Raw genomic sequence first — 27215 nt, 5'->3', positions numbered from 1 at the left:
TTTTCTGCTTGTAACTAGCTTTAAAACACTAGCGAGTGCCCTCTCAGAAGCACGTCCAAAGGAATCGTTTTTCTGTGGGCGAAAACGACTAGGAATGAAACCGTTTCGCTGTCGTTATATCATAGTCCTTTTGCGTGTCGGTCGAGTTTGAACAAAGCACAAAAAATGTTATAGAATAAAAAGAGGGAGTTAAAGACACGAGTGTTTTACTGAATAACGTAACCATTTCGTCTATGGATCTCTCTTGTCACGAACTTCTTATCACTCGCAGGAAATATGAATGATGGAATTCTTCAAAAATCATCAGATGTAAGGAACCAGATTAAAATACAGAGTCGAAGAACGAGTGAATTCAGATATGACAATAACAGGAATAACATTGGTTATCAGAACGATTAAATGAGGGTCAATTATTACAACCAATGTGAAGTATACATACATAAATATGTTACTTCTATTTCAAAATAGGTCTCTATTTGGTGTTAAAAATGGCAGGTTTGTTGTTTGTGTTTTTGGAATGTCTATGAGAAAATATCATGTATTTTGTAATGAAGTATGTTTTAGTTGATAACGGAAAGAAACTGAGCTCATATACATAACGAAAATATTTAACAAAATTACACACCTTCACATTGTGGTATTTATATAATGTTATTCAACATGTAAACTACCAACAGAGTCCTCAAACTAATTTTGTGCTTATTTATCTAATCATTGCTGATGGATGTTATTCGAAATACAACCATTAGTCTTAGAGTCTGTAAATGTCAATATATAGTATTATGTGCCGATACAAAACACATCGAGTGTGTGTGTTTTTTTTTTAACAGCAAAGCCACCTGGGGCCATTTGCTGAGCCCCCTGAGGGGAATTGAACTTCTGATTTTAGCGCTGTAAATCCGAAGACTTGCCACTGTACTAGCGGGGAGCAAAACACATTGAAGATCACGAAACATAAACAAAGGTGTCTATAAGTAATAATTATGTGTCAACCCACTAGTAACATTCTAGGTGTTTTTTATTGATTATCCCACGTTATGCTAATTTACATTTTTTTGTTCAGACTTTCCTGAACGTCAATGAACCGTATTTTCTTCAAAATTATTTGTGCGTAGCGTTATCAAAACTGGACGAAAACTTACATATGTCGCAATATAATTAGTAATATTCGGTTAACAATAATGAGGATAGCGTGAGTGTAGTGAACTAGCACATATGTAATAGCTTATTTTGGTGTTATGTTTTTTTTTTTTGTTGTTGTTAAGTACAAAGATACGTAATAGACTATCTGTGTTCTGCCCACTACGGTTATCGAAACCCGAGTTTTAGCGTTGTAAGCTTGTAGATTTACCTCTGTGTCACTGGTAGGCAATTGTATTTGTAGTTTTGTTCAAGGGAATAAAATGTTTCTTCTAACAAAGTATTATTATGTATCTATCTAAATGTAGACACTTCATATTCAACGGCTATATGTCGAAACATTTAATCCTTCTTCATGAGTTATATATACATATATAAAAAAATCCTGGAAAATATTTTGTAATGTTTAAGGTATATGTTACTAAAGATTTGTTTAAATAGTAAAAAAAATAGGCGTAATGGTTTAGCTATCATCAAAATTATTTTATCTATCTATCTATCTGTTTCTATAATTCAAAGGACTTGCCTGCTTTGTGGGTTGCTTTATATTACTTTGTGTTATTATTTCAATTTAGATAGTATCCCTCAGGAGAAATACCAAAATTCGCTTTCAAGTTCTGATCGAGATTGTAATTACTTATTATGCCTGAGGAGGGTGGTATTAAACGAATACGAAACAGTTGTTTCAGTTTATTATTTAATACATATCTATGCATACGAACATGTTTGTACATATTTAGTTAGCTGTTGTCACATTGACTGAAAATTAAACTGTATTTGGAAACAGAATATAGGTCGAGAGGGAGGTGGTTTTGGCTAGCAAATATTCATCATATGTTTATGGTCATCCCCGTCGCGCCAAACATGCTCGCCCTTTCAGCCGTGGGGGCGTTATAATTTGACGATCAATCCCACTATTCGTTGGTAAAAGAGTAGACCAAGAGTTGGCGGTGGGTGGTGATGACTAGCTGCCTTCCTTCTTGTCTTACACTGCTAAATTAGGGACGGCTAGCACAGATAGCCCTTGAGTAGCTTTGTGCGAAATTAAAAAAAAACAGACAAACAAACACAAACAATTTTTATGGTAAATTTTATCCTGTACAAGTCACTTGAAATTTGTTTTAAACTTTAATGTTAATATTACAATGGATAAGCGAGTTATGATTTGTAAGCATGAGTAAAGGTTTAATTGACAGTGGAACATCCCATGTGGTTCGACAGCACTTTGATTGGTCTGTCTTCTTCAGGTATGAAACATACTAATATTACTATATTCTATTGACAATTGTTACGTTTATCAATGAAGTCAGTTTATAAACAAAATATTATGAGACTGTACTGTGAAACAGTCTCATAGGCTATTATTTATTAATATAGGCCGAACGAAAATGTATTAACTCTAATATTGTGAACTGATTTACATATCATCTAAATGCTTGGAATTATATTGATTTCAGATATTCATGAGATAAAGCTGTAATTTTTGGTTCAAGTGTGCAGAATAACAATGATAGTCATTGATTTGAAAATGACAGCGTTTTTTGTGTAAATCAAAAAGTATTGAAAGGAATAAAAATGATGAATGAAATATCCAGCAAAATATTAAACTTCTGAAAACTCTTATATTTCTCTTTACAAAAAACTGTTCGTTAAGACTATAACTGACTATAACTCATAAAACGTTTCTTTCTAGTAATCTACCAAGATGTAGAGAATGGAAATATTATTTGTTCATTTGATGGTTAGAAAACAAGAAACTTATAATGTATTTCTCTATCAGTTTTAAGGTCAAATGACTTCACAAAAATATAACAGAAATGGATTCCTTTAAGACTTGTTGTGGATATTTGAATTTGAAATTGCGCATTTTGTTAGGAAACATCTCAAACGGTCTTTTTCGTTAAAAGCACTAAATATGTATTTGTTTTGTTTTTGAATTTCGCGCAAAGCTACTCAAGGGCTATCTGCACTAGCCGTACCTAATTTTGCAGTGTAAGACTAGAGGGAAGGCAGCTAGTCGTCACCACCTACCGTCAACTCTTGGGCTACTCTTTTACCAACGAATAGTGGGATTGACCGTCACATTATAACGCCCCTACGGCTGAAAGGGCAAGCTTGTTTGGCGCGACAAGGATGCGAACCCGCGACCCTCAGGTTACGAGTCGCACGCCTTAACCCGGGTTAACCTGGCCATACTGGGTTTCTAAATATGTAATTTCGATGCTCTGCCCATTTAATCTAAGTCTTTTTCTTAGATTCCCTTTTTTGAAGCAACAGTTTCAGCACGGGTAATGGCAGTCCTCTATGTGTTCTATCTATCCATATTTTTTAATACTTCCAATTAATTTTTTTTTATTACAGAAACTTACTTTCAGTTTAATGGTTCAATGTTTGCCCAAATTGATGAAAAACATTTGTTTCCAGTACTGGGTAACTATTATTTATGTAAGAAAGTACTTCGTTACGTAAACTTAGTTTTGCTAGTTTCGTTAGGAATGTAGATGGCACTTTCACTGGGTTTATATACCGAAAGATGACAGAATATTTTTCTTATGTTTAACCTCTCTTCATCTTTGTATAAGGTTTACTGAAGGCGAATAAGTTATCGCAAATTGCCATTTTTAAATATTCACATAAAAAAAGTACATATAATATATTTGGAAAAAAAGAGCTCGTCCAGATATGCATGTTGATAAGTAATTAGTTCATAAACATTTCACAAAATGTTCTTTTATTTAAAATATTATAAACCTGTCTTTATTTTTCACAGCGCTAATCGAAATTTTTACTTGATGAATCTAAGAGAACTTATAAAGACAGAAATAGTTAAATGTAATTGGCCGCTTTTGTGTATTGTCAACAGGTTTTACAAGATAGTTCTAAATAAATCTGAAATAAGTCATTTCGTGTATTATTTGATATATTACTACTTCTGGTCATATCCTAAGATTTGTTTTGGTTGTTTTTAAACACAAAGCTATACAATGAAACCCAACCCTACTTTTAACTTCTTAAGGAATCAGAATTACTGCTCAGTCACTTGGGGCTTTCTCTTCAGCTGCTGAGAATTTAGATAGGTATTAGTTGGTATTTATTAACGATTAAACTTTAGATTTATTCTTCAAGATCTTAAAAAAATAGATATTTTTTGCTAAAAGCTTTTAAATAAAATTGTTACAAAAAAGATGTAATGGACAAAATAGAATGTCTATATTGGAATATATTTTATACTGGAAGTACAAAGCTACGATTGGATACAATTTACACACATTTCAACATTTTTATCATTCGGGATATCATTATAAAATTTCGAAATGTTTGTTTTAAAGAAGTAAAACAATATAAGGAAATGCCAATTTCTATTTATTTTAATTATTTTCAATCATATGGACAAATCATCACCTCTTTATTTCGTTGTGTCATTCTTGCGCTTTTTATCATAAACGCTGTTTGGTTAAATGTTGTGATATACGCTGCGTTAACTGTTTCTATTTCCTTAACAGTAAATAAAATTCGATAAAAAATGAGTAAAAACTAACCATGTGTAGTGCGTGAAATCTAAAAACGGCAAATAATGTAAAAAAACCAACAACGAACAACGATATAAAAACGTGTTTGATTATGTTTGCTTAATGCCATATCAAATTATAAATTAAAATATGAATACCTACATTTACATATAAGACTAAATTAGAGAATATGCATTTTTGGCTAAGACTGTTAAATTGCTTTACGATAAACGTATTTTTCTTTCGTAAAGAAAAACTAGAATATTATCACATTGAAGAATGGAAAATTTCTTCAAATGAGAATGCAGAAAACAAGCCAGTATATAATTACAGTCTTCTGCGCTACTAATTTCGAAATTCGAAATGGTGTTGGACCAAGACTTTGCGCAGATAAGTTTTATTAATCAAGAAACAAAATGGAATCGTGTGAGACTTATTATAAAGTCATCAAAATGTACATATTTTTCACACCCTTGAAAAAGTTATTTCTTGCCTAGAAGGACCCTTGTTGCCTTTAACTCACCAACATCATTCAAACTTGCATAATCGGAACGAAGTAGCGATACAAAGCGTGTATTCAATGTTAATGTGCAGAAGAAAAACAACAACATTGTTTAAATTTTTTAAGCCGAAATAATGTTTGTTTGTATTTGAATTAAACAATGACGTATTCTACAAGAAAAAAACAAAACAGAAAACCAGTTCATTGAGTATAAGAGTAATCATTTCAAGTCATTTCAAGGACTTTTGAAATTGTCTTTCCCAATTTTTCACAGCTAAACGATGAATAAACATCACATATGATGGTTTTTATTATTCGGTTAGGGAATGAAAATATTTAGACTGAAGGAGATGCAGGTCCCGTATATAGCATGCCACCCAAATGATCACAACAAGACCATTAATGAAGTTTCTTTAAAGTGTTTTGTACTCAAGAGGAAACAACAATAAAATTATTATCTCAGAAACGTTAATCCACAGACGTATTTATTAGTAGTTAGTTGAAATGTTGTTTAACTAAAACCTTTTTTTCCGAGGATCCCATTACATTTAATGAAACTTTATGCAGTCATTATTAAAGTATAAAATAATGCACGCTTATGACAACGTTTTATTTGTTTTCTTTACTTATTTATATTGTTAATTTATTAAGAGGCTCATTTGGGTTTTAGGAACTTACTTCATGTAGTAACGGGTAGTTAATAAAACAGTGAGTTACAACATTTCAATAAAAATACGTGGTGATGGAACATTTTATTTAACCCAAGCAGATTTCACATCTTTTAGATATAATTGTTACTAAGAAAATGTACAATTTAAATTTAAATAAGTATTAAGAAACTATAAGATATTGTATGCATTTTATCAATTAAACATCCAAATTTTATAACTCAAAAAATAAAAACTGAAACCCTGAGGAGATGAAGGCTATCTGCGCTAGCCGTCCAAAATTTAGCAGTGTAAGACTAGAGGGAAGGCAGCTAGTCATCATTACCTATCGCCAACTCTGTTTTACCAATGAATAGTGGGATTGACCGTCACATTATAACATCCCCACGGCTGAAAGGAAGAGCATATTTAATGCGACAAGAATTCAAACCCGCGACCCTCAGATAGCGATTCGAGTGCCTTAACCACTTTGCCATGCTGGGCCTCTTATGCAGATTACCTAACAGTTTCCAAAAATTCTAAAAACAAAGCATATTTTCTTGTGAATACCAACATATTTTCCATAGTTGTGTGAATATGAATAATATATAAAAGGTAAAAAATCTGAAGAACAAATAACATTTACTTTGTTAGTTTTTTTGTGGTTTTCACTTTGCTAATTATTATATTTGAAAATTATAATTATATACTCTTCAAAACAAGAAACGCAAAAGGGATATTTTTGTTATTTTAAAGAGAAATATATGTAATAACGTTACAAGCTCAGAGTATGTGATGTTACACGTGTTAAAACACCAATTGTCAGACAAAAATGACAATAAAAGTTGTGCACTTTGAAAACGGAGGAAAACATCGGATTTTTCGCCAAAACGTATGCGTGTCCAATAAATTTGTTTGAGAGATCTGCATGTTCTACAAGTGCAACATGTGCAAAACCTTTATAAAACTGACGAGTTCTCGGTTTCCATAGCTCAGTGTTAAGCCACCGACACGCAATGCAGTTACGCCAAGACTGACTGAAACACAACGCAACAACGCCATTGGTCGATTGGAAGCAGGCGAATCTCGATCACATGTTGTCAGAGTTGTGAATGTCCACCCAAGCACCATCACAAGGCTATGGAATCGTCACCAACAACATGGATCAACTCGTGACCGTCCACGATCTGGCAGACCTCGTGTGACCACGCCCGCACAAGATCGCAACATCCGGTTATGTCACCTTTGGGATAGGACCACCACTGGAACCTCTACTGCCTCAACCATACCAGAGCTCCGTAGGATTTCCGATCAGACCATACGTAACCGTCTACGAGATGCAGGAATCCGACCTCGACGTCCAGTCAGAGGCGTCATCCTCACGCAGCAACATCGTCAAGCATGGCTGCAGTGGACTCGGGCTCCATCAACGATGGAGGCATGTTTGGTTCAGCGATGAATCACGTTTTATGCTTCGTAGGCAGGATTGAAGGACCGGTGTTTACCGTCGCCGAGGTGAATGTTTTGCAGCAAACTGTTTGCAGGATGTTGACAGAACCGACCTTTTGCACATTCGAGGAAATCTTACGGCTCAACGATACGTCGACGAAATTCTTAGGCCCCATGTGCAACCCATTATGGTGAACGTCGACGACATTTTTCAACATGACAACGCCCGTCCTCACACAGCCCGACTCACCACTGTCTTCTTGAGACACCACAACATCAACGTTCTTCCCTGGCCCTCCAGATCACCAGATTTAAACCCCATCGAACATCTTTGGGACGAGTTGGACCGACGTCTGCGACAGCGACAACCTCAACCGCAGACTCTACCTCAGCTTGCAGCAGCTTTGCAGGCTGAATGGACAGCCATTACACAGGATGTGATTCGTCATCTCATCGCTTCCATGGGCAGGAGATGCCAAGCAGTTATTGATGCTCACGGGGGGCATACTCGTTACTGACGTTGAGTGACGTTAAACTTCACCTAGTGAGCGTGGACTTCGCCTTTGCAGACTTTGGATGTTCAGCAGTGAATGTGCGAAGTTTCACACATGTCATACAGAACTACCAGGAATAAACTTGTTAACAATTTGTCTCATATTTTGCCTTTTGCGTTTCTTTTTTTGAAGAGTATATATTATTTGTTAAATTAAGATAAAATAAATACGGTTTTACTAATAGTTCTTATCTAAACATCCTATTAGCGTATGATTAAAATAAAAAATGTTCATGATGTTAATCATCCTATTAGAGTATGATTAAAATAAAAAATGTTCATGATGTTAAGTAGATGTATAGATTGAAATGAAATTAACTAAAAAGAAAAATAGGAAACTCTTAGCAACTCTCTATTATTTTCTATTTCTGCTATAAATAAAAACTGGTAGTAGTTACAAACCTTAATTTGACTCATACAACACTAGCTATAGTTCATGAGAAAAAGTGATATATATATATATATATTTATAAAGCTCATAGACCACTACTATATCTATCGCATCTCAGCCGGCCTGATAAGCCCTGCTAATGGGTTAAAGATCTAGTCGGCTTTGGATACAGATGTAATGTGACTGACACATTACAACATATTCAACTTTGTTTTTAATCTTGTATTATTACAATTACATATTTATGAAAAGAACCAATGTCAGAATGAGAATGCAATAGGCTGCAAACTTCTTAGTTTTTAAATGTAGGATGTTAATCTTTTAATAAATTTCAGAAAAAATAGTTCAAATCAGCCAAGCACGTCATAAGGAAAGCAATGATCTCCTATTATTGAGTTTGAGAAGCATAGTCCAAGAACTTACAATGGTTGAGGTTAGTCTATTGTTTAACAATTAGTGACAACTAGCGCTGATAGCACTCGTTTAGCTTAGCGCGATGTCTAACAAACAAATTAAATCAGCCGAATTGACATGGTAGAAAGTATTTTCTTAGAGCATCCGTGCGAAGCAAAATGTTTTCTTTCCGAAAATAAACTGTATAAATATTCGTAAGTTTCTCTTTCTACGTGTACCACGTTTCTTACAACATCTTATAAACTATATAAATATTCGCAAGTTTTCCGTTGTAAGCTTACGGCTTTTCTTACATTTCGTAAACTATATAAATATTTGTTAGTTTACTAGTGTCCGCTTTCGGCGTTTCTCACAACATTTTATAAATTATATGAATATTCGTAAGTTTTTTATTGTACATTTACGATATTTTTTAAAATATTTTGTCCTAACTTTCTTGCTATTTTTAAGATATAACTTCTTCATGAACTATTTAGCACCATCGTTCTTTCTTACACATACAAATACATTTGGTGTAACACAAGTAAAGGCTATTCGTGACGTTAGTGTAAGTTTAGCCTGCTTTTACACAGATGCTTCTGTAAGTGTTCACCAGTACTACTGAAGTGAGGACCAGATGTTAAGACCTACTTATCGATCGATTCACAATACAACATCGGACTTGGGTCCTTAGTTGTGAAATATAAACATACTCATTGACATTCCAAAGAAAAAAACGATACCCTATAACTCGTGAGCTTTCAAAAGGTGGACTTTTCTTCTTAAAGGGCAAACTGGAAACAGTATGCCTCTGAAGAAGAAAGGTTCACCTTTCGATAGCAGTCAGGTGTTTCGATCGTATTTTTGTGTTAAATTGATTTCATGAACACGTTCTTTCCTAAACTCATTAGGATTACAATGTGGAATGACACTAATACAAAGGAAACATAATTGCTGTATGTAACCTATCAATATTGATTTTTTTTCTCTAAACTTAAATAAACGTAACTGCCAATTTTTATTATTTACAACTACGTTATTTATGATTAAAAGGCTCACAAAAGATGAATTCCTGGAGCGATTATTTAAGTATAATCTACAAAAGATTTTTTTTACATGTGAGGTTGTCGTCGTTTTAGAAAAGTATAGAATATATTAATATTTTAAATTATCAAAAATACCACAAATGCTTAGTTGAAGAGAACGAATAAAAAAACTATGTAAGAGCTAATAATTTGTTTAGAGAATTTTTTTAAAGTTGTAGTTTAATTTAAATGCAGGTTATATGAATATGTAATCTATCATGAGTGCATTTGTATAAAAAATAGTTAGATAATAATGAACTTCATGCAATGGACAATTTCTGCATGTGTGTTACAGTTTATGTGTAATATATATATATATATATATTATAGAAAAGAAAATTGCATTCCCTTGGAAAAACAATATTTTTTTCATTAAGTTATACAGTCTGGACCTATGAAACTATATCACAAAGGCACTCAGTTATTAACAATGCTATTTTTGTAAATATGACTCTTATATTAATTACATAATCTAAATTATTTTAAAACATAACACATTATAAAGTTTGGAATACTTTCTCATACACCGATTTGAGAACGTACGTAGTCTTTCGTACGTCAATAGAAACATTGTGCAAACTTGTACCAATGTCTCCAAGTTTTAGCCGATATGAAATATAACTTGATGTTAAAGTAAGGATCAATGTCAACTCTACTGTTATTGATTACGTGAACACGAGGTTTTCATAATTTGTGTAAGTACTATAAGCAAATCAATTCTTATAAGAAAATTTTACATCCGTTAGCAATCGTATAACAACAAGTACTAAAGAAATTCCAATGATTACTGCAATACTGAAAATAAGCAAAAATCCGCGATTACTACACAAATACCATCACTAAGTAAGTATTACAATAATTTGCGACATCAAGTATTCTTATTCGAAAATATTTTAATCGAATACAGTAATCAGGTAAAAATAATGAACTCTTTCCTATATTTCTCAATCAAGCAGTTAGCAATAAAGTAGCAATAATAAATAAACTAATTTCATATTTACCTATCAGATAATATATGCAGTTCAAAATTTTCAAAAAAGTATCAGGAATAACCAACATTTATTGTCCATAACCAGCTTTATATATATCTACACAAGTAAGTGAACGTTCATATTAAAAGAAAAAGCAATACTTATATACATACATATAACAGATATAATAACGCTATCTTTGTCATTTTCAAGTGTATGAATTTATGTAAAAAAGCTTGATGTTCTGTTTAAGGTATTATGTTTATTACCGCTGAATTAGACGTCTTTCCTTTGAAAATTTCTGAGTAGAACAAAATATGAAATATTAATTACACAGTAATCATATTGACTTATTTAACTTGTTCGATTGTTATTATACACATTATTGTACTGCACACACTCAGAAGATGGGTGTTATTATTTTTGTAAGTTCTTATACATTTTTCTAGGATTACATGGTTTCCTTAATTTCCAGTGCTGGAAAAGTCGCTAAGTGTCTGTCGTTATCTATTTTAAACTCGTTTTTTTTTTACGCAAAAGCAATTTAATTTAATGTAATAACCAGAACAGTGTTTGACAGTAAAAATAACAATCTTACTCATGAAAAACGACATTGAAAGGAATTTTTAATTTTTGAGAGTATTTCACGAATTCAGTTTCCATTATACGTATTTGTATGCGATCTACGGAATAAGAGTATAGATCAAATTTATACTTTTTTATACCATTATCAGTCTTATAAAGGGAACGTTCATGTTCTAATTTTGAACTGATAGTTATTTTAGTTATGTACACAGGTGTAGCGTAATTAAAACTTTGTTTTATATTTTTAGAAAGTGGGTCTTAAAGTGAGATTAAATCGACCATCTAGGAAAAGTACACTTTGAGGAACATGATCTAGAAATAACATTCGGAATAGTGTACACACTTTAAAGTGCTTGAGAAAAACAACAACAGCATGGATTATAATTTGAAGCTGTTCGTCCATGAGCCACCTCAATAAGAGATATGAAAATGTTTTCATCAAATTTCAAAATAAAAATTAACGACACGAATAATTTTTGGAAGATACTTTCTAAAATGGTTGAAAGCTTTACTGACCCGAGGTTTCCTATTTAATAGCTGTACTCTTCAAAAGGTTCTATACTGACAGCTATTATGTAACTTTGTTAAGTAATACATTGCACATATTTTGTTTTATGAGGTAACTGTGCAAGAGCTTTAAAGCATATTGCTATTAATATTACCAAGAGTACTCTTTCTTCCCGTGTGGTTAATTAATTAGAAATCTAAGCTATGTTGTGATTTAATTGCATATTATGAGGATGCTGTTCCACGTCCATGACTCCCTATCGTTGATATTGCTCAGTTTGATGGTTATGCACTACTGCCTGTTACCGTCTTTCCGTTGTTTTACTGAAAGGCAGTAAAGTTAGACACAGATCACATACTTGGAGAAACATTCTCTATATATTCCACTATACGTGCACGTCTTTCTCCATTACCATATTTGAATAGATTAGATGCAGAAACGCACATTGGACCTCCATAGGGATACTTCATTGAAATGTAGTTAAACTGTTGTGATAAGGGTTTCTTTGGCCTTGTTTTTCTTGTGAAAATAGCCGTCGAGTTTGAGTTGCGAATATGAAACTTAAGAGCATCTTCTTGTGTGAGCGTTCTCCTGTTTCGAATCCTCACTCATTAGTTAGATACCTATTCCAGTAGGTATGCTCTGCTTTATTGCAATACCTTTTTTTTTTTTTTTGGTGGGAAAGGGGCTATAGGGTTTCTTTTCATAGCTGCAGCCTTCAATATACGCATGGGAGATACTGTTGCGGATTTCCTTTCGAAACGTGATGTTGTTTGAATTTTCTCGAAATGACGTCTCCCTTCTTCAAAATGTTTTGTCTTTTGGTTATAAGTCATTTAACAAATTCAGTAAACAAATACCCTTCCTCGGAAGGACCGTGAAATGTTTCTATAACTCTAAATTCTACCTATTATGCTATTAAAATGACAAGAGCTGCTGTCAACCAAATATTTAGGTGCTAAGCATATCGTACGTGACTCTACGACTAATAACTGCAACAACACGCTACTGCATTGCCTGTACCTATAGTTCCTGTAAAGTATTATAAATAATTTCTACATAAGCTAAAAAAATAATAGTAAAATTCCATGACGTACTAAGTAAGAAAGAGCAAAATTTTGTTGTGCATGAGGGCCGCCACGCTTTCTTTCCGTAATGAATTACTATTATATGAAAAATATAAAAATACAATTTGTTTTATATAATTTTTTTTTTAAATCTGCGTATACTTTATGAAAACATAATTTTCAAGCAACAATTTACATTACACGAAAGCTGAAAAACAGTAAAAAGTGAAATGGGATAAATAATCAGAATGTGCAAAGTAATAGAAACTCTCCAAGTCTCATGGAGAAAGGTTAATGCAAGACCTCTGAAGCAAATGTAAGAAAATTTAAATATTTACGAATTCAGTATTGTGAACATGAAGTAGGTGCTACACTGTATTAAAAACACACTCCGAAAAACTTGTTTTCGTGATTTAATTTCCTTATAGGAAACATTTAAAGAAAGATGTTATTTGTTTTTAATTGCAAAACTATATAAAGGGCTCGTCAAAAATATCGAACTTCGAATTAACCATTATAACCCTCATTCTCACATCACAGACACCTATTATATTTCAATATTAACTGGAATTAAATGTATTAAACAAAAAATGGTATAATATACGAAAGTAAAGTAGAATTTGTAAAGTTTCTCAATGATAATATAAAAATTTCTCGAATGAAAAACATTGACAACAAAAGTATATTTCTTGCAATCAAAATGACATTTATCCAGTATGAAATAAAGGTAAAGTTTGTAGAATGAGAAATTATTAATTCTGGCAACAGAACCATGATTTTAATACTGTCTACGCCGAATTTTATAAGCATTGCTAGTTTACACTAATGCGCTACTGCTGTTTTTAGTAACAAAAAAGAAAAGAGTTGTAATGAATTGCTACTGCTGTTTTAATTATTCTTAGAGTATTTTTCTGATGACAATGGTAGAATGTAATATCGTTAATTCTCTAGAAAGAAATATACTTAAAACCTTAGAAAGCAATGGCTGTGTTTGTTTTTTTATTGGCTGTATGAAGAACTCACCAATACTTTCATACAATTGCACTGAAATTATATTTAGAAAGCATTAATATCATCTTATTATATTTATATATTAACTCAGAAAATATGAATTAAACGCATTATGTTAACGGCTATTTTAAATATAACAAACCAGATACGTTCCTCAATTTAAGGAAATTATAATTTTTATATTTTGTTTCTGGGATTACAAGAGTAGTGCGTAATACTAGATTAAGTATGTTCTAAGGAATCTAATATTGTTCCCTTGCTTTAATAAAAACGTGCCAGTTATTTTCCCAAATAAAGTTTAATTGTAAACGCATTTGTTTAAACAATGTAGTAGGTGTATTAGTGCAATACAATTTATTGTTTGTCAGCATATCGGAAGGATAATGGAAATTGAAATATTAGTGTCCCTGATATAAAATTATTGAATTAATGATATCATTATTTTTTACCTCTGGGATAATTAGAATAATTTTAATTAATTAACATTGACGCATATATGAGTTATTAGTGGTTTTTGTAGCCATGCTTATTTATCAGCAGCGGTAGTAAGCTATGTACAGCCCCCCGCTAGTACAGCGGTATGTCTACAGATTTACAACGCTAAAATCAGGGGTTCGATTCACCTCGGTGGGCTCAGCAGATGGCCTATGTGGCTTTACTATAAGAAAAAACACACACACACACACAACTATGTACAACTGCTAATCCTTTAGGACAGAAGAGGGCGCCACCTATTGAGAGTAATAATCTCACTAATCTCTGTACCATGTGGAGATCAGTGAATATTCTTCGTTATATTCAAAATTTTTATCTTCACAAAAGTGGTGGTTGAAGCTCTTAATTCGCAATCTTCGGATTGTGGGTTGGAATCTCATCACCGATCATTCTTGTTCTTTCAGATATGGGGGAATTGTTATGTTATAACCAATCTCACTGATTCGTTGGTAAAAGAGTAGTCAAGAGTTAGCGGTAGGTGGTGTTGACTAGCTGAATACCTTTGAATCTATCGCTTTAAAATATAAAATGTGTTTTGCGTAATTTATATTTAATACCTGAGACAGGAAGAAAAGCAGTGTTCATTTAAAAAAAAGAGATTTTTTTCATTGACGTAAATAAACTTATGTGTGTTCGTTTGTAGTTAAGCACAATGTTACACAATGGGCTATCTGTCCTCTGCCCACCATGGGTATCGAAACTCATTTTTAATGTTGTAACTCCGTAGACCTGCTGCTGTGCCACTAGGGAGAACCTACAGATGTACTTGTAATATTACTATTCTAAATTACCGGTAAAAAAATGCCTTATAAAAGCTGTTTATTTACGTTTATCATAATATATTAATATACGTTTTAAGTGTTTTTAATTATAATTGTCGAACGCAACTTTCTGTTATTAAATTTGCAATGAGCAACAGAAACATAATACACGTAATATAAACATTTCGGAATGGTAAAATAATTATGTAATATGTTTATTTACAAAAAGTGGACTCTTCTTCAGTTAATGTAATTACAAAGGCTGAATCAAATTTATTTTCAATGAAATACACCATTTTTAATATAAAGAGTATCATTTAATGCCTATCATAAAATTCTTTGCACGTACGTTGGGCTAGGTGGTTACAGCAATTGACTCTCCACCGGAGGGTCTCCGGTTCGAAGCTCCCTTCTTCAAAATATTCTCGCTTATTCAGCCATGGAGGCGTTATAAAGAAACAGTCAGTCCCATTTCTCGTTGGTAAAAGAGAAGCCTAATAATACTTCAAGATGAGCGGTGATGACTAATCGTCTTTCAGTTCTAAATTAGGGACGTCTGTTACCTCTCGAGTAGTTTTCCGCGAAATTTTGCGTTTATAATATTATCAAACGACTTTAAACAAGATAACGGTCGTAGTTCTTATTTTTTAAGAACGGATTATTTTATATCTATTTTAAATGTATATTTCGAAATCGAAATTTAAAACAGTTTATTGTATGTTAATACAATTAGCTCCTATTAGTTAGGCTTGCTAATCAAATCATGGAGCAATATGGAATAGGAAAGGTGATAAAAAGTCAATGATTTTTCTTTTAACTAGTATATTGTTGCAGGCTATGTTTTAAGTGTTTAGTTTAGACGTCTGTTTTGTTTACTGCAGAGAGTTTTGGCAGAACGCTGTGATGACGTGTTATGTTTCGTAACTTTTTGAGTGTGTAAATATGACGCTACGTCTGCAGTTGGCTAGAAACTTAGGGGGGAAATGTTGTGATAATTTTAAAGTACCAGAGAGCTTTTGTAAATCAGGACGTTAATGAATTAATTAGGTAGTGTTTATCGGGTTGTGGAACAGTTATTATGTTAGAGCGTGTCTTAATTAGCATTTTTGAGTTTAGCCTAGATACGGGAATAAATTTAACAACTATGTAATTTTACTTGTGACTCAGATCCATCATTCATTGAGTTTGTAGAACTTGTGGTATAAGAAATAAAACGCGGATTGAACTTTAGAATGTTTTTACCAATAAATAAAAAGGTGTTTTCCCAACGATAAAAATCCTTTGGAACACGTAACAAGAATGTGATTATTTTGCTAGAAATAAAACTAATTGAAGACTAAACTTCTTGATGACAACACTGGCCGAAGGGAAATTAAGAATTTTTTGAAAATATCGAAACAGTAGAATGTTGACCAAGAAAAATAATATAAAATATTAAAAGAAGATGGGAATAAATTAGAGAAAATTAAAAAAAAATTAAGGCATTAAGTATTTAAAAAGAAGCCTCTCTTTTTCTTCAGTAAGTAAACTTAATAAAATGAAGTTTTAAGAAGTTTATAAGAATTTATTGGGAAGTTTTTAATTAATGTATGTCTATAGTTAAGCACAAAGCTACACGAAAGTCTTTTGTCTGTGCTTTGCCAACCACAAGTATCGAAACCCGAGTTCTTGCGGTATAAGTCCGCAGACCTATCGCTCTGCCACTGGGGAGGGGCTAATTTGTGTCACTACTAATTAATAGTTCAAGCAAATCCTTTTTTGATATTCAATATCCATCTTTCTGCATATTAAGAAATCTTTGCTTGAACTGTTAATTAATAATTAACTAAGGAGTATGTAATTGGATGTAGTTTGTGCTACCATAAAAAGTATGGCTTATGGAGAAATTATTACTAGAAATATAAGTTCAAGAAATAGTTGTTTAAGTACAAAATTGCAAAATGAACTATCTGCTGAGTCAACTGCAGTTTACTACTTACCAGGCAATAGGTTGGTGTACAATGAATGAAAGTGAAGTTTTATAAAAATTAAAGTATCTTGTATATATTTCTATTTAATAAATCTGTAGGAAAAGTGGTTCTTATTGCAATAGATTAAAGGTATTGTAATAATATGATACTTTAGCACATATATAACTACAATTACTTATAAAGGCTTATACTCAAAGGAAATTTCAAAATACCTTAAAAGATTAAAGGAAATTCAGTAAACTATGCTAGATATTCCAGCATTTTTACCAAAAAATAAAATAGAATATTAGTTGATTTGATAACCTATTATGCTTTATTTGATAACAATAAAACTAAAAGACAAATAATTTTGGAAGGAAAATACCAGAATACCTTTGATTTTCAGATCTTCCTAAAATTCCGGGAGAAACTATTTATTTTTCACCGTATTTCTATAATAGTAAAACAGCTTAGTAATATCTTAAATATCAGTTAAAATCCTTTTATTGTTAAGGCATCTAATAATATACAGATAACATTAATATATCAATATTGGTATATCAGTTGAAAAATTTAAAAGAAAAATATTGCATCCTAAGATGTTATTTCTTTGTATGCCAATGTTATATACGAGTACGATTTAAAGGCTGTGGAATGTTATTTAAAGTAAATCTAGATTTATAACAAAATAAAATAAGAAGATAACTATATTGTGTTATCTTTGATTTTTCATCATTAATATTTTTATGATGTTTGAATGACGACTACCAATAAACTTTAGAAAAAATAACATCTACTAATGTGTACCATCTTAAGTTACTCTCGCAACGTGTTTATACGCTTATTCTTGAAAATGACATTTTCAATATACTAACCAGTATTTTAAAATAAACAATATAAATGATATGAAACAACATTTGAAAAGATGCATCGAATTTTGTTTCTGATATGCGAATCTTTTTATATTTTGTTGTTTTTGGAAGACTTCAGTGAGAGCGGCTTTAATACATGTATAAATTTTCTTCTTTTGAAATGAATGAGAAGTTTTTGCTTATATATTTAGTTGTTAAGATGAATTTGAAACCAACCTGTCCTATTAGCCACCTAATTCATACCAACACTTTTTATGTATTTCTTTTTCTTGAGCTCAAGATAAAGAAGTCTGTTACTTGAACTCTATAAATTCGTGAAAAACAGTGACTAACAAAACTAAATATTATCGGTATCGAAAAACATAACGCACAGTAATATTCACTTATCCAAAAGAAAAGAAAAGTAATAAGCCTTTTCATTGTGATTATACAAGACAAAAGAATATTTCATTTAGCATTCATTGTGGTAAGTTAAAGTGAATATTTAGAAAGGATCAAAAAGTATTTGGAACCGTAGTTTTTAAACAACAAAAACGTATATGTCTGTAAATCAGATCATACAACGTTTTAACAAATCGAAGGAACGTATTTTCTAATCTAATTTATTAAACTAACGTTATTATAAGGAATGACAATGTATGTAAATGTTTCTGAAGAAATAATAGAGAAGAATTATTTTAAACAGAAAATTGAGTACATTATTTACCCGAAAGGGGGCCGGAGACAACCTGGAGGGCTTACCTGTTTTAACCACTTTCACCCAGTCAGTCAGTGGACACTAAAGCAGAGCATGATATATGAACTTGAGAAACGAGAAATAAAAATATTTCTTACTCCTAATTTTGGTTTAATTTTCTCTTGAAACAGAACACTTCCAGGGACCCTGCAGAAGTACATCTAGTATTAAATCGATTTTGTAGTCTGATCATTCATGTCACCATGTCCATTCATTCTCTACATGACGATAAAGTGCTTTTCCAAGAGCTACGCAGTGTAATTTCTATAGAAAAATCTCCATTGTAAAAATATCATATCCAAAATACACTACTCCTCCCTGAGTACTCTCCATAATCCATAGAATATACGAGGATGACTTATTTCCCAGCTGTTTTCGTGTGGATATAGAGTGAATATCCGTTTTATTCTCCATCCATTTTATGCTTTGACTTTGTTAACTTATACCTCATTGTTTTTCTGAGATTCTTCTTATTGTTAATTGTTGTTTGAGGCACGTGTATTCTCACCTTCTAGAATAAGCTACATTATGCTTACTGTAGTTGAATTATAATGTTTTATAGTTGTCTTTCTGGATGGACTTTGTACTGAAATCTAATTCATGTTACTCTCTTTTACAATATCATTAACTACAAGAGATATCCTCTTTTTTAAATCACAAATCCTCAATCTGAACACATCTTCGTTATCTGTGTATATTAATATTTTGCGTCGGGAAAGGGTATTAAGTGCCCTTCCCGAAATAGATTATTTTTGGTGACAATGTCGAAATGTAGTATGATACCTACTGTTCAATCACGACTTTATATCTGTTATAGCTACCATGTAACTTGATGATTCGCATATTCAAAATTAGTTTTATATAACATACTCAACTCTGTATTAATTCTAAGTTTAATTGATATTCTAATAAAATATCTGTGCTTTAGCTTGTATTCCCTCTACGGAAATATATGTTAGGAAACAGAACATTTACATTTTGGATTAGTTTATCCAACTATTATGATAAAACTTCTAACAATAGGATCTTTCCTGTCAGCACCCCTATAACTCAGGGGCAAGCTCGAGTGATTATAACACTAAAAATTAGGTTCCAATACATGAGATGGGTAAAAAAAATACAGCCGTTTATTCAGCTTTGTGATTAATAATAAAAACAAACAAAACATCTCTGCAGAGTTTGTTAACGTGTCCATGAGTGTTTTAAAGAGATTTATTAAGCTTCACGAGCGCTCTACTTTCTAGATTATACTTTTCTACTTTACACTGAAAATTAAATTTATTTTATAAAAATTGTTTGGGAAAATGCGCATAGCATAACTGATTATCGTTATCTTAGATGGTATTTAAGAACAAAAAAGTTCAGTGAAAACGAGCGTCTGTTTAAAGTTGTTAACGTTTCAGTCGTCTGTTTTTCTTACAGCAAAGCCACTTCGGGCTATCTGCTAAGACCACCGAGAGGAACCAAACTGATGATTTTAGCGTTATAAATCCGTAGACTTTCCGCTGTACCGTTTTACTTGTTATTTTCATTTTTAAATAAGTAATACGTAATGGAAAATGGAAAAATTATTTAGCTAAATTATACGTTAGTTTGTTCTTCGATTCATAAAGTAGAAAAAAAAAGGTTTTCATAATTTTTTAAAATTATTATTTGGATATATTTTATTTGTTGAAATTCATACAAAACTGCTCAAGGGTTATGTGTGCTAATCGTTCATAATTTAAAAGTGATAAATTAGACGAAAAGCAACTAGTCAACACCACCTACCGTCAAATCTTGGGATACTTTTTTCCAAGTAATTCAACGGTAATATCTCACAGTCTGTGTTAAATGTTTATTTTTCTAGCTGAAATAACAGTTACGAATGTAATTTAAAAAAAACAACAACAAAATTTCACTATGAACTTCATCAGCTTTTGTTTGTTTTGGAATTTCGCACAAAGCTACTCCAGGGCTATCTGTGCTAGCCGTCCCTAATTTAGCAGTGTAAGACTAGAAGGAAGGCAGCTAGTCATCACCACCCACCGCCAACTCTTGGGCTACTCTTTTACCAACGAAAAGTTGGATTGACCGTCACATATAACGCCCCCACGGCTGGGAGGGCGAGCATGTTTGGCGCGACTCGGGCGCGACCCACAGATTACGAAATACACGCCTTAACGCGCTAGGCCATGCCGGGCCAAACTTCATCAGCAGTGTTAACTTTTTATTGGTATGGGTCTTACGGAACCTTTATTAAAGTTATTACCACAGTGTTTCGTAAGACTTTAGAAACACTTTAACTTTGAAGTTGTGGAACAATGTGTGAACATTTCTCGCAGGTATATGAAAAACAAAATATTTTGTCTTCAGGAAAATGTGAAGGTAGAAATATTAACCAAGCATTATAGGGTTAAATGCGTAAAAATACCGAAAGCATCCTGAGAGGTCATATAAAAATAAAAGAACGCACTTCGAAGATCTGTTCACGTTACCATGCCCCTAAGTAAGATTAATTGCCATTTCCCCAAGGCAGCACCTAGAACCTCTACGGAAATAGGACTTAGCGCTAAATAAATCAAACTCTCTTACCAGTGAGGCATTGTTGCTGTTTCCAAACGTGATGTTCTTCTGTTTCTTTTACTTCCCCAATATACTGTCTTATTCTTCAGATGCGTAGTGTTCAACAAACACTTTGGTGCGCATTGTAATCAACTTTTTCTGCAGATTACAATGGTTATCTTTTCGTTCACTTCATGCTTGATAAAAACACTTACATTTCAATCACTTCATATTATACGACACTGGTACATAAAATTATCATAATAAAATAAAAAAGACATTAGGATAGAAAACTTTAATCTTGCCAGTGCGTTTCTTTTAAAGAACGCATTATCATTTTATTTAAATCCCCATAGTTAAGACAGTATCTAGAAGACTATATATTTCTATAATTTGACTTTTTTAAATCTCAAGTATTTATTTTATTATTCCCATTGAAAACGCCCAGTCACACTATTTATTTCCTACAAACGTTGAGTATGTTTTATTAAAACAATTTTGGTTTGGTTTATTTTGAATTTCACACAAAGCTACACGAGGGTTATCTGCGTTAGCCGTCCCTAATTTAGCAGTGGAAGACTAGAGGGAAGACAGCTAGTCATCACCACCCACCGCCAACTCTTGGGCTACTCTTTTATCAACGAATAGTGGGATTGACCGTCACATTATAACACTCACACGGCTGAAAGGGTGAGCATGTTTGGTGTGACTGGGATTTTTGAGTGTTACCAAGACGTTACAATCAATTTCGTTTCATTTCGCAATGCTGGATTTGACGACAGTATGTCTTTACAATAGCTTTGCAGTGCATTTTCCATTGTAATATTTTATGGTATATGTAATCTACGATGATAACGGTCTATCGGCGTGCGTTTTAACAGTTTCATTGTCCAGAAATCCATAGGCGCTGCTTTCGCCTACTTCATCAGTATGTCTTTGGTGGGAATAGCCTGAAACCCATTTTATATACGGGATTTTTCAGATATATGATTGTTAAACTGATATGTGTGTGGAAGCAACTTCTGCGAAAGTAAATTGTGACGCTTTCCCAGACGGAAATCCACTTGATTGTCTTGCGTACTGTTGTGAGAAACACTTGAACGGCTTTTGTTACTGGCTTGTTTCCATGAATTCTCACCTGCAAAAGACTGCAGTTTGCTTACAATGGCTGGAGCACGACTTGTTGCAAAAATCTTTGTGGGTGGTACAAGTACAATTCTGTCTCTCTAATCCAATACAAGTCTTTACAAGCCAGTTTGGATACGAGAAACAGAATTGTGGTCATCGCAATAGTTATATCATCACTTTCATGAGCAAAGCATGAATAGTTCAATTTCATTGCATAGCGCTATGATACCAGTTTTACCAGTTTCGAATGCTTTTATAAATATTTTCTCTAAGTAAACATCACCATTACAAAGTTCCATTCAAGTAATTGACAACCTATTATATCAACATAAACATATATAGGATCATGAGTTAAATGTTACATAAAGAGAATAACATGCTCGTTATAGAATCTTTAAAAGTATGAATAGAATCTATGAAATGGGCATATATCTATACGATGAAATATTTTTATAAAGTTTGTGAACTTAGAACGACAAAAATGCATATAGAGCTTTAATAATAATAAGTATGTATAATTAAAGCTTACAGGCTTAGTAATTCCTCTAAAGCTTCTTAACAATTTAATACAGAAAAGAATGATTAATTTATCATAATATTTTCTATTTTATGTGCTTGTAATATCTGCACGTTATGCATACTTCTAGGGAAAAACGTCGAGTATGATAATGGTAGTTAAACTTTGATGCAATTTAATGTTTGCACTTTAAAAATTAATCAATTTTTAAAATAAATGTATTAAGTTTTGAGGAGATATCAATAAGATTTTTGCTTCTAGTTTTCGTTTTATTTCCGGTGAATTCGCAAACAAAATAAACAAGTTTTATAAGGATGACTTTCATATTGAAATAAATGTGTATTTTATGTTTTATTTTTCTTTTGCGTTAGGGTTTAAAAGGCTGAATTTAAAATTTTTACTTTTCTTTCAACCTTTGTAAATTTCCGTTGCAAAATAGTTTATTGAATAATAATAAGTTATTTCGTACAACTTTAACAATATGGAACAAGAAGTTGTTAATATTTAGCTGCATGATAAACTAGGCCTAAACACTGAATGAAGCATATTTCTGTATCTGTTTAACATCAAAAGAGTGCCTTATGCTCTGATCATACATTATTTTTCATTCTATTCATTATAGACTGTTAGCTCCAACTAAGAAACTGAGAAAGCTGTATTGAAAAATTGTATTGTTTAGAAAATACGTCTTATTTGTTAATATTGCCACATTCTATAAGTGTAACATTGTGCTTTATTCAATAATCAGATTCTCAACTGATACCCCCAAACTCATCATAGATTTCTCATATGAGCAATCGGCGAGGCTGGCTACTAATTTTTAAAGCATTTAATTTAAGATAAGATAATACTCTACATAAAATACTTAAAAAATGTTATAGATATGACAAAGCAACGCAACTGCTATAAAGTCAGTCACCCCTCAGCTTATTGTTATGCAAACGAGTCATACGATCAGAGTTGCAGATAATTGTTCATTCAGTCTACGCTCTTTCTCTTTATATATATATGTATATATTAGTTCTCTCTCACACTGCCTTGATTCAGTTGTTACTTGTACGTAAATCACAGAGTTTAAAGTAATTAAAATAAAACTTTTGGATGTTTGACTTTGTGTAAAATCATTAATGAAATGGAAGACAAGCAATGAAAGAAAACCGTTGCATATTGCTATGACTTGGCTCCAAGTTTGACCACGTTTCCTTACCAGAACTTTGAACTGCTTCCACAAGTTTGTTTCTTGTCCAGATACCGAAATAGGTTGCATTCTACTAACGGTGGGTTCCCCGCTAGTACAGCGGTATGTCTACTGATTTACGACGCCAAAATCAAGGGTTCGCTTCCACTTGGTAGGCTTGGCAGATAACCGAATGTGGCTTTACTATAAGAAAACACACATATGCTAACGGTGAGGCACAGAAAAATTCTTATTCAAACCTCGTCCAGTGGACCAATAGCTCCTCACATATTGAGGACACATTAAGAAGAAATAAAAATTATTAGGTATGTTAAAAATAAGGTCAATATTTTCTGGATATTCTATATATTTATTATCAATCGCATATTTTTTATCATAAAACAGAAGTAGACTATGTATTTATTTTTCCACATTTTGGAAGCAAAAAAATATACATAAAAACATAGTGATATAAAGTACTCATATTTTTAAGCAACAGTATCTTATAAATCTTAAATAAATGACATTTATAAATTATATGATACTGTCCTTTATTAAACTATCTTACGAAAATAACATGACTGAGTAGTTTAAGTTTTTCGAAACAAATATTGAAAATTTTCTTACTATACACTGTTCTGCCTATATAGTCGTGGTACAGATTGAGTCTATTATTGACAAAATAATTTCCAAGCTTACATTAGTTCAGTTTTCTATGTACATTACAAATCATCCCATGCTAAACAACGAACAGTATAGAATGAACAATGTAATGGACTTGTAACATTGATCGAGATCTGATAATGGGAAAAATTCTGCATGGATCAGTATACCTGTTGAAATACTTATCTGAACAAAATAGTTATATAAACATTTTTGTGATTGCTATTATTGGAGATACTTGAAAATGGAAATGCATGCATATTAACAAACGCACACACACTCTATCTGTATGCATACATCCATAAACACTTGTACTGAAAGCGAAGTATACTTAAAACATTGTATGAGTATACTGATTTTCGAACAAATGTGCTGGATTAATTTTTTATGAAAATAAATTAACATTTGCATTTTATAATAACATTTATGTAAACAATTATTATTTACAGGTTTATTGTTTTTAAAAGAAAAAACAAAAGCTAAAAAGAATGGTTGAGGAAAGATTAGATTACGGCAACATTTTGAAATACCATCACATCACTAAACTCTCTTTTCACTCATACTGTGAGTTAAATAGTACAGTAATAACAAAGGTAAAAGTACGAAACAAAACAATATTGATTTTGAGAGCCACTTTATAACTTTATTAAATGCGTTTATATTACAATTCATTACAGTAACTTTTACTTTAAAAATCAAGTAAGGTAATGTAATATGAAGGTTTATTTTATCTTAAGATTCTTCAACATTTGAAATAAATATACTCATTGAAAAAATGCGCATAATTTAAGGAATAAACTTCGTAAGTAGAAGAGATTGAGTAATATTTAGGCTTAGAAAACCAAATTATAATGTTTAGTTATCGGTCACGCGTCTTTACATACATTTATAATGTTGTTTTATAAGAAGAGTGAAAAAACACCAAAAAACAAAATCTGGGAAGCTTATATACAGTCATTTCGGAGTACATATCACTTTGTGTTAGGCGAGAAAAAGCATCATACATTAAAACAGGAAGAGATTCTTTTAGGTTGCTCCATTAGGAAGAAGCTTGCTCAGTCCCCGACTTTTGTCAGTGATTAATGACTTGAACAAACGAAGTTAACAGCGGATTACCCTAATGAGTCAGTAATTCGTTTAAGTCAAAGTCTTGACGCTCTTTCTTAACGAAACCCTCTATTTCCAACCGGAGACTATTTGGTGCCGCAGATGGTCCATGTTGGAAAGGTGATTATAACACGAAAGAAAAAGATGAGAGAGATGGTATACTTGTCGAATTTATCAGCTGTGTGTAAGTAAAGAGAGAGGTATTAGTGGTATCAATATGAGGCGTGGAACATCATTAACAATATATTTTGTCATTATTCCTCCAGAGCAAAGTTACGGAGTAAGTACCTATCTTTTGTTTCACATTAGTGTTTCATTATCGTTAATTATAATCCGTAACAAAATGACTCGGTTTTAACAGATACACATTTAAATATAAGCCTTTAGAGGCATTGCTTTTATGTTATAACATTTCATCCATCAAAATTAAAAACAACACCTGGTGCTCTGGAAATCAGAGACACAGTAGAATACGTTAATAATGTTCAGCTGAAATGTAACATTTAAAATATATATAATTCAACCAAACTATTGGTTGCACTAAAGATATTGTAGCATTTTGTTGTTTTGTGATCTGCTAAAAAGTTTATTTTTAACAGCTTGCATCTACAAACTGTGCAAAGATCGTTGTTAGACATCTGTGACTTTTAAAGCATATCTGCCTTTTAAACAATTAAGCCTTACATGATGTTCAAACTTTAACGCATTTTTAAGTGAAAATTTAGTATATTAAAATGTGGTTATAAAAAGCACTGTTTTGTTAGTTTAGTTTTTAGAATATGATTTTAACTTGTTGCTTTATTAATTTTTCACAATTTTATAAGCCAATGTTTGAATTATTGGTTTTTTATAGAGCAAGATGTCCTTAAAACATTTTATTCTGGTAACTCCTTCAGATTGTGTCATTTCTTGTTACGTAGTCACTTAAACAGTTTTAATAGGTAGTGATTCGTCTTCATCTGTGTCTGAAGACTTTACGATATAATTATACTATGCTACTTTTCACTCCTAATCACTATATACAAATATTTTAAGTTTTATTAAAATATCGCTATTTGATTTAGTTTCAACATTGTTTCAACTAATTCAAAAAATTATAAGGAAAGGCTATGATGTAAAATAAAAGCATTATGTCTGCATACGGTGATCACCTGACATATCACACAGATAAAATAACTGGACGTATGAACTCCGTCGATAGACCTAAAGGTCCATTGTTGTCCTTTAATGTTGTGTTATATTACCTCCGTAATCCTCTACGTTTTGTGTTTGTGAATTTGTTTGTTTATTACGAGCTCCTCCCATATTTTGTAATTTTAGAGCTTGTAGATCAAACTTGGAGGGTGGACTCGAGGTAAGCTAAAGGTTTGTCCTAAAGGTTGAGAGGAGATACAAGCGTAATTTAAAAAATGCGCCCTGAAATCTTTAAATGAGTCCAAAGCACAAAATCTGTTA

The 27215-nt window shown here is 32.1% G+C and overlaps 1 protein-coding gene across 12 annotated transcripts in view; it reads left to right on the top strand.

Annotated features, from left to right (window-relative positions):
* Ten-m (teneurin transmembrane protein Ten-m) overlaps positions 1-27215 on the top strand; it is a 354091-nt gene that overhangs the window by 77245 nt on the left and 249631 nt on the right. The gene's annotated exons all lie outside the window — the stretch shown is intronic.

Source organism: Tachypleus tridentatus, chromosome 6 (genome assembly GCF_004210375.1).
Source record: "Tachypleus tridentatus isolate NWPU-2018 chromosome 6, ASM421037v1, whole genome shotgun sequence".
Taxonomy (NCBI): domain Eukaryota; kingdom Metazoa; phylum Arthropoda; class Merostomata; order Xiphosura; family Limulidae; genus Tachypleus; species Tachypleus tridentatus.
Note: the sequence above shows the minus strand (reverse complement) of the source record. Positions and strands in the feature narration are given on the sequence as shown.